This window comes from Cryptomeria japonica, chromosome 3, assembly GCF_030272615.1.
Source record: "Cryptomeria japonica chromosome 3, Sugi_1.0, whole genome shotgun sequence".
Taxonomy (NCBI): domain Eukaryota; kingdom Viridiplantae; phylum Streptophyta; class Pinopsida; order Cupressales; family Cupressaceae; genus Cryptomeria; species Cryptomeria japonica.
This window is the reverse complement of record NC_081407.1, coordinates 462,876,359-462,890,105: the sequence shown is the minus strand read 5'-3', so window position 1 is coordinate 462,890,105 and position 13,747 is coordinate 462,876,359.

Below are 13,747 nucleotides of genomic sequence, written 5' to 3'. Positions count from 1 at the left end.
TGGATTCATATTTTTGTTAACCTCTTAATAATTTGATGAAAGACTCTCGAGGCTAGCCACCTTCCAAGCAAGGAAACTTGTCATTCCACCTTGCATGTTTGATGACTTGTAGGTATGTTGGTGTGTCAAAACCTAAATCAACCTAAATGACAGTAGAGGGAGGGGGAACAATAGAGAACGATTGGTAAAAATATTTATTTATTTTTTGTTCAATCTACCCTTGCTGATGTTGAAATTTATCATTCTTTCAAAAACACACAAAAAAAATAATAAATAACAATTATCAAATTTTTATAAAACATAATCAAATGCTTGTCCAAACAATAAGTGAGGTCAAACCTTGGAAAAATTCTTTTAACCCTCTTATTGAACCAAGGGAAATTTGTGGCTTCTCATCTTCCCATGGAGAAATCTCACCCTCTTCTCTATGCCAAAACCTCCCCAGTTGTGGATTGTAGCCAAGATGTGGTTGAAAATGTTGATTTCTACCAATGTTGTGGGTTGGTATGTATATTTATTGGGTTTTGTCCTTCTCTCCTTGATCTTCATCATTGGTTGAGTGATTATTGGAATTCTTTGGTTTTTGGAAACATTGATCTTTTCCCTTGTGCTAGGGTTTTTTTTATTGCTTCCTTTGCTTCTTCTAATGATCGTGACTTGGTGCTAGACAAGTTGTGGGCCTAGGGAGTTAACTCTTGACCAAATCCTAGACAACTTCTTTTAATGCTCTTACTGAACCACTTAATGTACGTCTAGTGTGGGTTTTCCTTCTCAATCTTCTTTTTCATTTTTGGGAGCATTCTTGTTACGAGGCCATTGGCAACTCTATCGACTGATTCTTGAAGGTTGTCGATTCCACATCCTTCATGGGTCATTCTACTTTTTCTCACAATTTAATTGACATTGTCATCTCTATGTCTCTCCCCAAGGATGCAGTTCTTATGGTTGGGAATAGGCCATGGACTCAATCGTTGGATTATGAGGGCCTCCCCTTTCGCTATCGTAGATGATTCTCAACCGGTCACTTAGCTTTAGATTGTTCTCTCTCTCATCATGAACGTGTTGCTACTTGGTGGAAAGATGCTAGTGTTAATCATTTGACTATCAAGAATCCTAATTCTGATGACTCTTCACATGCTAATTGTAATGCCCTGCCAGGAACCCTAAAGGAAAACAACACAACCAGGCAACTAAAGGGTGAAATAATTTTTTTTTAAAAGATTAAGTGCATTAACTATAACCATTGCATGTCTAATAACACATCGGAAGACTAACACATGATTTCCTAAGGGTTACCAACAAAGATTAATCATAGATTATATTAACACCATGGTTAATCCAATTGTCCATTCAATTAGATAAAGTAAATGCTTAAGTTCAAAACTACACATACATCTAAATTCCATAATGAAAGAATCAAGTATTCCCATGCATTCAATTACCACAAAACATTTATACATAAGATCAAAGCAACTGAATTAACATACATTCCACTGCCATACTATTACAATATCCATAATTACATGGCTTCCAAAAACGCCACATATCCAAAGTTACAATATCAAGGTTAAATAAAAGTCAGATACAATGACCACAAGGTCTCAACTGAACAATGGTTCTAAACATGAGCTGGTACATGAACCATGAACCAAGAAACACCAGCGAAGCCTTTCCTCGCTTGAAGATACAATCCAGAACATTCGATGGGAAGTGGCACTACCACTCGACCATGTGATCCCAAAATGGAACCACCCCACCATGCTAGGAGATAGTAGAAAACCCTCAAGCAAGCAAAGTAAGACAAGTACAAAAGAACAACAAGACTCCGCAAACATCCATGTGACTCAACTCACAAAACACTAGTGACTCTAAGGAGATAGTGTCATCGCATAGCTTGATGGTTACCATGGCCTCCTAGGTCCTGATTCTCTATCTTGGTAACCTCTCCCAGCTTCCGGCTTCAACTAAGTCTCATGCGGACCCTACCAATCCTTTCGTGAAGACAAAGTGGTAAGTTTGCCATTCCAGGCCTTCTCATAACATTATGAGCCCTGTACAAGCATTGCACCTATGCATGAGGTACATTATCTTAATTAATATTTATTTCACTCCCCCCAATATATTATTAGGTTATCACTTTTTAACTATCTTTCGATGGGTTATCCTGTCATCCACTTCGGGCACGACCCCCGCTCGAAAGCCACTCTCTCACATAGGACACTAACAGGAAAGGTCTCTCTATGATAACTCTATGGCGAAACAGACAACCATAACTAATCCTGACAAACCACAAGTGAAGGATACACAATCACGAACCCAGGATTGACCATTTGGTACAAAACACACAATGGCTCACATCCACGAGGTTATACAACAACACCTGACCAAGGAGATATAACAACATGACATAATGACAACTCAACCAGAATTGCAACGAAATTAAGCTTGATTGCAAATATCATTTACACAAGATCCTAGTACAGACAATCTTTTCTTTAAACAATCAAAAGCATAAATAACTTGCAATTAAAGATTTTTCAGAAAATAAGAAAATACAACTATATTAATACAAAGAAATCAATTTTGTCATTTGTCCAATAAGGTTAAATCAATCACATAAAAATTAACCCCCTAATTATATGTTCATGATTACTTTACAAATAAACCCGATTAGATTGTATCAATAATCTAAATTAAATTCCAAATTAAAAATTATATATAATAATATAATATAATTACATAAATATATATATTCTACGAATATAATATTATATAATTATATCACATTAAAATATATAATAAAAAGATGATTTAATTTGAAATATCTTTCATTTCCAAAATAACATAATTAAAACCACAAAAAATACTATATATATATATATTTTTTAAAATTTTTTTTTTTAATTAATTAATTATTATTTTTATTTATTTATTATTATTATTATTATTTTTAATCAATTTTTTTTTAATTAATTTTTTTTAAAATTCACAACTTTAAAAACAGTAAATTTAATTTATTTTTTAAACATAAATAATTTCCAAACCAATTTATTTCCAGGGAAATTATTTATTACATAATTTCTCCAAAATAATATAATAAAATAATTTCCCTTAACTTCTAATAATACAATAAATTTAATTAATGATTAAATTTATTTCTATAATAACTAATTATATCACAGAGATACACAAATATTAAAAAGGACTGCCATAGCCAAATATCGAAACAAAAATCAAACAAGAGGGAATGGTTTCTCTGGTAAATCCCATTCCTCCCAAATCTTGCAATTTTTGTGCACAATAAAAATCTTGGCAAAATTTGTCATAATAACTCTTTCCAATTTTCTTAAAATTTAATCTACAAACACCCAGGAAATAATTTCTTTCCATAAACTAGAAATTAACTTCAGGAATGGACTTTAACCAAGAACAAGAAATAATCAGACAGGATTTTAAATTTGTCAAACATCTTAACACACACATCATTCAAAAAGATGAAAGAAATAAAATATTTTCTTTAAAACAAACAATCAAAAGAAGCCACCCAACCTTTGTAGAAGAGAACCAATCCTTCAACAAGCTTCCAAATAAATTTCTCTTCACCTAAATCCTTGACCCGTTTCCTGTGTATCCTAAAATAATGACCTATTCCTCTTTTTAAACTAAAATTCTACGTTGAATATCTTTTTCCAAAAAACTTAAATTTAGTAATAAAAGCAATTTTCTTTTCTTTTCCAATTTTCTAACAAAGGGATAAGTTAACATGCAATAATTAAAAATCATTTTTTTCTTTCTTTTCTTTTCTCATGCAAATTAATTAATTTATTTTCTAAATAAAGAAATTAAAGCAATACTTTAATTCTAATTAATTCTTTTATTCATTTATTTATTTATTCTTTTAATCTTTAATTCATTAAAAATTCTAGGAAACAATAAATGCAATTCATCTAATTTATTTGTCACTAAAATTTAAATAAAATATATTTCTAATATCATGCAGCTTGCAACTTAATTTAATAGCTTCTTTTAATTAATTAAATTTATAATCTCAATGCATACATAAATCAACTATGAGATAACTCCATAAACTTAATTAATTAATCAAATCCACTAAAACACACAAACTGAACAAATATCAAGCAAACACTCATAAAAAGATCAAACAACAAAATACGAAGGTCAAACTAACTGACTAGATGACCAACTGACGACACTCACACGAGTGTAAATGAGTGAAATAGGGTCAACTACTATCTCCTCCACTTCCATCGAAAAATATAAGGCACGCTCAGACCTATGAAGCCAGGTGAAGACGATACCCCGTACCTACCCAGTACTTGTACCTGCAATATCCTGCATCACTGAACCACACATGTATATATAATATAGAAAACACGACATACACACCGATGAAGGAGAATTGCTACATTCCCTGTCTCACCGAAATGAGTGAAGGAAAATCGTCCCCTTGCATCCAATACACTCTCAGACACACAACATATAATTCTCCACATTGCATAGATAAAGTAAAGTGTCAGTATATAGCAATAATCCATAAAATGCCATAATCACAAGTACTAAAATACTGCAAATAAATTATGCATCTAATATCCAGATAAAGCATGAAACAATGTCATATAAGTTTGAATAACACATCATGGTAATGTATCTACTGAAAGTAAACAATAATAAAATATGAGTCTAATAAGTTCAAACGAGTAAGGGTACTACACTAATGATGAATCCTTTTGGCGTGAGGTTGTGCCTCTTACTACTACTTTGGCCTCTACTACCCTCTAGATAATACTGGTGTGGCCTCCTCGGACCTTGAGGTTTTTACTCATTTTTCTCTTGTTTTGCAACAATAGTCTTCTCATGTTGAGTCTATTCTAGGTGTTGTTCTGCAGCAACAGTCTACTCTAGGTGCTGACAATCACTCTGAAGGGATTTCCCCACTTATTCCCTCTGGCAATGATGTTGTTAATAGTAGTATTTACTAGACTATTGTTTGTCATAGGTGTAAAGGTAAATCTTCCCCCCAAACTCTTTTGTGTCAAGTTTTGGGCGATTCTCCCCATTCTTGATGCGAGTTTTTCTTTTGTGTTGTTGTTGGATGGGTAGGCCTTTTACGAGTGGTCTTTTGATATGTCATTATTGTCATGATTCCACCCAAGCTTGTATAGGGTCAACACCCTCAAGTTTTGTTGCCTTTCTTTTATGCCGCCTATGGGTTATTTGTATACAAGGTCAATGCCCTTGTTTTGCTGCTTTTTATAATAATAAAAAATAAGTGAGGCCTTTATCAAACATAACCAAAGTTAGGAGGTTTATTTATCCTAAAGGAAAATCGTACCAAGGCTTTTTAAATTATGCAAAGGCGTGCAATTTTTTTGCTTCTTTTCCCCTTACATTGGACAAAATCTAGATGAACATGTCAAGATCTGTAAGGAAATTATAATAAAAAATTACTCTAACCATGAGGTTGGTGCTTGTAAATTGTTTGTTTATACTTTTCGTGATGCATCTCTTCATTGGTAAAATAATCCTACACCAAGTTCCATACACCCGTGTGTTGATTTAGAAGAGGTGTTCTAAAGACAATTTGGGCAAAACATTGATCAAAAGGAAGCCCTCTTGCAATTTGCAGTGATAAAGAGGAATAATGGTGAGCCTATTGAACCATTTATAACATTTTCTTAAAAGTTTAAAGAAAACTATTATGTCCCATTTTTTGAGCCCTCTAGGCTATGATATGTTTTATTTTGTTTTCAATTATGGTCCTAGAATCTTGAATTAGGATCAATTGAGAGTGTGTTGATGAATCAATTTATATTAGTTAAATATAAGTTGAATAAATGATAATATGCAATTGATTTCCATGGAAATGGAAAGAAATTATATACATTATGTTTTAAAGATTTATGTTGATGATTTTGAATGTTGTTAGACTAACTACCCTTTTTGGCTTGATGAGATGGATTTAAGAGATTGTTCTCCCCCTCTAGGATGAAGAGAGAGAGCATCATCGAAGAGAGGGAAGTAGATCCAAGAAAGAAAGCTAAGGTCACCATGGATCTTAGAAAAAACACACACACGTACATTGTTTATAATATAATTGTTGTGCATCTAAATGAATATTTAAGTTAATGGTAGTTTGTTTGTGAATGAGTTGTCAATAGACTTGCATTGTTTTTCAAATTGCTCAAATTACTCTGTTAGGCCCAATATGGAAAGCTAATGTACTGAGAGGGGAGGGGTGAATCAGTACTCCAAAACTTTTCTTCAATAATAACCTTATTGTTATGCATAAACAAAATAGTGCAGTAACATACAATAAAGTTAAAACAAACAGATAACAATCATACATGATTCACTCCATAACACATATATTTTGGTCATGCAAAAACTCTTGGTTAGAGAGAAAAACTGCGGTGGGGATGGCACCCACAACTTCACTACTGCAATAATAAAGATTGCTCGGTTAGAGCTACATTTAGCTATTTCTGATAGCTTACCCTGTTAGGAGTAACAAGATCTATTAGATCTACCTTACTAAAGGATTTCACAACACTATAAATGTTGCACCTGGTTAGAGGATTTACAATTTACAGACTTGGTTAGAGTCTTTTACCTTGTTAAAGGTATCTCTTTCAACTTCACAATTTTACAATAAAATCATTACAAATATCTGCAACTTTACATCTAAAATGTTATAGCAGATTCTATGTGCTTAGAATAAGATTACCTAGCTTGTAGCATACCTCGGTAACCCATATTGTAACTCGGTAAACCCTTCTGTTTACTCTGTTCTTCGACTATTCACTGATAACCTTCTCGATGACCCCTCTGTGTCTCTGTAACAGTCTTCCTTCATGCATACACACACATACATTCATACACATTCATTTCTCTCTTCCCATGCTGTATAAATAGATCTCTTACAGCAATGATCTAATTCATTGCTTTGATATAACAAAAAGATTTCTTGAATGAATAGATATTTCATTGGTTAGATTGACCTTGCAATCAAACATAATCTTCTAGTGCAATTTCCAATGTAAAAACGGTTAGATGTGCCTCGATCTTGTTACACGTTTTCATGTGCATGTCCAGGTTCAATGTATTTGGTAAAACATTTCACTCGGTGAATATCAACTTGGTGAGTTATCTTTACTGCTCGGTAGCCATGAAACAATACTCGGTAAACAACTTGGTGAATACTACGTTCTGTGACCTCTTTCTTCTGTAACCGACTAGACTGTTCATACCAACTTCTCTATGTGTACCGACTGCATGATTCGGTAATACTAACCGAGTAGAATATATAGTATGACTTTGAATATAAAACTAATGGCAATTTGATAAGTAGTAACAATCTCCCCTTTTGACATTAGTTGAGATGTTTGACAAAAACTACTTTCAAAGTCATAACTCAAAAACTATATACTTGCAAAATGACTACACTTGACAATATATACAATAGTCAATGAAATAGTATATGCAGATATACTCCCCTTATCTTTATTTTGTACATAACTCTGAATTTTGCTGCTCGGTTCAGTTTTGTGCTTGTGTGCTCTGAATGCTCTGCATATTCTGCTCGGTATACTCCCCTTGTATACAATACTCAAAACTGTGTTACCAAAATTGTATCACTCTCCAAATATAGTATTACTCCCCCTTTTCCTAGTATTACTTTCCTCTATGTAGTATTATAATATTACTCCCCCTTTGCCTAGTATTACTTTCCTCTATGTAGTATTATAATATTACTCCCCCTTTTTTGACAAACATCAAAAACTTAATTTCCATCCGGAGGCAGTAATTGATCAAAAATAAACTTATACTTGGTCCGGGCGTTGGTGAGGGCGACTGAGAGTGAATCCTTTACACTTTCCATTAATGAATTTTGTGCTTGAATATCAGCTAAGAGTGATATTAAGCCATCAAGAGTGCTTCCCTCTTGTGTAGTTGATAGGTGTGTAGCTTTGTTGATCTGTTCCTGTACTGATGAGAGATGAGGAAGGAATAATGTCTGAAGGGTCATTATGTCCATCCTGATTTTATGCTCTTCATTCCTAAGTTCTAACTATTGAGCCATGAGCTGTTGAAGCTTTGTATAAAAATTCTAAACTGAATTAGGCTCGGTGGTCAACTTAGTTGAGAGATCGTTGATCTCTTTCTCAATTGCATCAGTTTTATTTTTGACATCTTTAATGAATAAGGAAAATGTACACAGTTTCTGGAATAAATAAAGAACATGTTTGAGTTGAGGGGACAACTCAGCAATGAATTTGACAAGATTTACCTTACCAACAACAATGGATTTCTATACTTCCTCTATCATTTTTGCTGTAAGCTCTTTATCCTTTAGCTTGCTTAAGTACTCAGATGCATCAACTCGAGATGTTTCTATTTGGGTAAGGAGTTCATCCAGTTGAATGTGGATGGCCGCATCGGTTGACACTGTTGTTGAAGGTAGCATTTCTATTAGTAGTGTCTTAACCTTCTGAAGTACTTTATTCTTCTTTTGTATGGCCAGTTGCTTCTCCTATTTGGCCTTTGCTTTGCATAGTTCACCGAATTCAGTGAGTGCTTTCCCTTTCAATTTTGAGATGTCTACATTGGGCAACACGATTGGTTTAGACAAGTCAAATTTGAAACTATGCTTTCTCACCTTCCTTTCTTTTCCTTTGGTCAGTGGCACTATGACAAGTGCTTGTGAGGCTTGCTGACCCTCGGTAGGTTGCTCGGTAGATGCAACACTTTGGTCGATTCCTATAGCCATTGTAGTGTCCTTGGGTGTATCAATGCTAGGGCTCTCAGTTGTAACATTTGCAGTGCTCGACGGTGCTTGAGACATCTGATCTTTGGTTGTATCTTCTGCTGCTTCAGATTTGGTACCTTCGGTACCTTGCTCTGTGTCCTTGGGAGCTTTGGTTGAGACATGTGGCTTCACCAGTAGATAAGGCTGAACTTGTTCTAAAACAGATTCACTAGAGACAATTTTTGCATAGGTAGTGCCTTCAATCATTTCCTGCTCCGGTGCTGCTTCATCCATTACATCTTCATCAATTTGAATAGTGTCTACTGGGTCTGGACCTTGCTCGGTGACATCTGGATCTTGCTCGGTGACATCAACAATTTCAATTTGAGATTGTTCGCTGACATCCTTTTGTTTGAAGATCTCCTGCCACTTGGCTTTTGTCTCATTTTCCACATCTATGTATAGCCCATTCATCAATTTTAAGGCTCTCTGTTTGACAAGAAATTTAGAATTGTATGTGGTCAAATGCTCCTTGATTTCTACTACAGACATATCAGGAAATAGATGGACTAGACTTCTTTCTCTTATTTGTCTCTCTCAGTCCATTGCATATTTCCATATGTTATCAATATGTAAGTATAGTTCACTCGAAAGTGACTTTGCTAGTTCTAATGGAGCTAGCCGAAACTTCAGAAGTGTACAAATGATAGCTTCTGCAATTTGTCGCTTCTCATCATTATTCCTAGTCTCATACTTAACATATCTAAATCCTGCAAATCCACCGTATTCTTGAAGATTGGCACAAAAATTTTCAACACTGTGAATATTTACCTTTTTGCTTTTCACAATCTGAAATTTATTTGCATCATCAGACTCTATATCACTCGACTCTTTTGCCAAAATGAGTCTTTGAGTAGATTTCTTATAGGTCTTGGTTACCTTGGGAGTAGTAACACTCTTTTGTTTCTTACTCGGTGATGCAGCTGATGCTCTGGTGTTTGGTCTCTTTGTTGGTGGAGTCGGTAGGGCCTTTGAGATGTCCTGTTTCTTTCTTTTCAAAACTTTACCCTTAGGCAACTCTATGCTTAATGTTATTGCTACCTCTTGAGCTTCTGATTCCTCTTCGGTAATGGCAAGATTGCCTTTGATAGGTGTAGAGGAGGATTCTTCTCCGAATTTCTCAGATAAAACCTTTATCATTTTTGTAGCTTTTCTTGTAGCTTTAGGTACTACAATGCTCATTTTTACTTTTTTCTTCACCTCTTCATAGGTTCCATACCTTAGTTCGGTTGCATGCCTTGGCAATGATAAATGGGCATCAATTTGTTGTTGTGTAATATCATGATCAATCTCATAACCCAATGGATGCAATGATTGAGTCCTCGATTCAACAACATTTACATAGCAATAATCAGTGTCGACTTCAAAACATATTTCATCCTTGTATTTTTCTACCAGCTATGGTGGAATCCTATACCTGTTGTGCATTTTCTCTTGGAACTTGCTGAAGTAATCATCCATGATATCATTAAAGTTATCACCTAACTTCTTGATGAAGTCATTGATCTGATGGGTGATAGGCCGGTGTAGCTCCCATACTACTTTATCGACTGAGGGAAAGAACTTCTCAAAGTAGAAAAACATACATACAAGTAGTGAACCGAACTTTAGTGTATTTGCCGAGTTGTTCTTCTTCGGCTTCCTTATTGTGCTCAGGTTCTCAAACAAGTTCTTCAATAGTACTTCACACAAGTCTACTTTCATTTCCTTCTTGACTATTTTGTAGGCCAAGTCAACTGCAGCACATGGTACACTGTTTTCCCTTGCAGATTGGAAGAAACAGTAACCAATTACTCTAATTGCAAACTTGAGCTCTGTATTAGTGACTTTATTCAATTTCAGTCCTCGGTAATCAGATTCTACTCCAGTTAGACTGATTAGCTCTTTTTGTGATATCATTTTCTGTGCTCGTGCATGATCATAGATAGGATACCCGGTGATCAGGTGAATGATTTCCTCAGTGATATTAAACAGTTGCTCTTGTAGCCACATGAAACCATCATGTACTCTGCTCAAGACAAACTTAACCCACTGGGGTTTGAACACACGGGGATAGACTAGGGCTTTAGTTAATCCCTTGATTTTGATATGCTCAAATTTGCTATCCAGTTTGCCATTAGTGCAAAGTTCATCATATGTGTCACTAATCTCAACATGACCGAGTTCCTCAACATGGCATTTGGTGAAGAATCTAACATCTTCAACTAACAAGACTCTATCCAAGATGAGTGAAAATGCAGTTTTGTCATCCAGTACAGAGGCAACTTTGGGAGTTAAAGAATATTTTAGCGAGGGCTTCTCCACATTTTTGACAACTACAGGATCTTGGATCTTGGACGCCATGGTAGGTTTCAGGTAATATTTGACAAATTATCCTTAGGGTTTACAAACGACTGACGCTTCTCACTCGGTAGACAATAGCAATTTGACTAGATCAGAAACTAGCTTAACAGTGAATAGATTTGATGTAAATACCTTGAAATTCGCTCTGAATGAAGTTTGATCGCCTTGATTCGCTATGCTCTGCTTCTCGAAAACTTTGTGAATGAAAATGACCATGAAAACACTTTTAAGTACTCAAAAATACCTCATCGGGCTTCGTGCACGTTAGGTCAAGACATTAAATGCACTCGGTTCACCTTTTACTGATTGACTCTTTTTTTTGTTTTAACCGAGTAACCAACTTTCCTTTATTAACCGACTTGACAGGTTTCCTGTATACACCGACTTGATAGGTTTCCTGTAAAGTATTATAAATTGACTAATTGCATCTTAACTATGTAGATTTTGAATTTTGTACATAATAGAATAGGAACTGTTATGATTTAACCTTTAGAGAATGCAGTCCCTTCATACCTTTTCTTGACTAATTTGAAATAGGTGCACCTAGCTCGGTAGGTCAGGTGCTTTCTTCATCTAACATAATTTCCTTCTTTTTCCAAATCATCTTGAATTTTTCTTTTATCTCTTTAGTGTCTCTTCTAGGTTGATCTCTGCAATCTCCAGCTAAATGTCCAACTTTGTGACAGTGAAAACATGCCATACCAGGATTTCTCCATGATCTTCGGTTGTTCATTCCAAACCTTATAAAACAGTTGGCACTAATATGTCCATATCTTCCACAACATTCACACCATATCCTTGTATTGTAATCCCATGGTACTGCTGCATATTATTGGTAAGGATCTGTGTGAGTTCGGTAACCTTGAGTGTTTGCTCGGTGGGGATATCACATGTAGTTCTTTTGCTTAAACTAACACTTCTCGATACTATGTCCATATCTATTGCAGTTTCTACAAAACCCTTTGAATTTTGCCTTCTGATAGTAATTAATAGACTTTGTCCTACATTGATTAGATGTGTGACCATATTTATTGCAATTGTAACAATATCCATTGGATTTAGTGATATTCGGTTGCTTACCTTTTTTGATCTAGCATATGTTGGCAGTATGACCTTGATTTCCACAGTAGTAGCAAATAGGCTTCTTCCTTTTGATGTTATTCCTTTTTCCAGCTTGTTTTGATGATTCTCCTCTCTCGGTAGTGCAGATTCCCTTCTCGGTAGAGTCTTTTCCTTTGTAACCAAGTCCTCCTTCTTTGTAGGGTCTTCTTGTATTCAGTTTTTCATCCAACATCTTTGATGCTTCATAACTTTTCTCCAATGTTTCTTTGGATTTCTTCTCTGTTTCAAGTTCACCAGTTAACCTTGATACTTCAAGTTTTAATGATTGATTTTCATCATTCTTTAGAATTGCTTCATGATGTGCATAACCTAGTTGATCTGTCATATTTTGTTGAATACCAATTAGCCTTATGATTTCATTATCCCTATCAGATACTAGAGCTTCAAGTTTTTGTTTCTCCCTTTGTAGATCTCTTGCTTTATTCTCAACTATCCTTAATGCATCTAGATTTTCAGTCATCTGTGTACTGAAATGTTCATGTTCCCTTTTCATTGCTTTTAGTTGATCAACCAATGCTTTGTTCTTTTCTTTCAACATTCCAATCATTTCTTCAGTTTCTTTAGATATACTGTTCTCAGATGATGTCTTGATTTGTTCCACTAACTCTTGAGAATCCTGCAAGTCATCAGATAATCTTCTCCTTACTTTGAAAGATTTTTGCATTTGCCTTTGCATGTCTGCAATCACTTGATTTGCATTATCCAGCTCTTCTTGTAGATACACAATCCTTCGAGATTGTTTGTAGCCTTCCATTGATAAGATCTTTCTCTTTAGGTAGTTAAACCCTTTTCCAAGATTCAAGCTCTGATACCAATTTTTAGCCCCAATATGGAAAGCTAATGTACTGAGAGGGGAGGCGTGAATCAGTACTCCAAAACTTTTCTTCAATAATAACCTTACTGTTATGCATAAACATAATAGTGCAGTAACATAAAATAAAGTTAAAACAAAAAGATAACAATCATACAAGATTCACTCCATAACACATATATTTTGGTCACACAGAAACTCTTGGTTAGAGAAAAAAACTGTGGTGGGGATGGCACCCACAACTTCACTACTACAATAATAAAGATTGCTCAGTTAGAGCTACATTTAGCTATTTCTAATAGCTTACCCTGTTAGGAGTAACAAGATCTATTAGATCTACCTTACTAAAGGATTTCACAACACTAGATAAATGCTACACCTGGTTAGAGGATTTACAATTTATAGACTTGGTTAGAGTCTTTTACCCTGTTAAAGGTATCTCTTTCAACTTCACAATTTTACAATAAAATCATTACAAATATCTGCAACTTTACATCTGAAATGTTATAGCAGATTTTATGTGCTTAGAATAAGATTACCTAGCTTGTAGCATACCTCGGTAACCCATATTGTAACTCGGTAAACCCTTTTGTTTACTCTGTTCTTTGACTGTTCACTGATAACCTTCTCGGTGACCTCTCTAT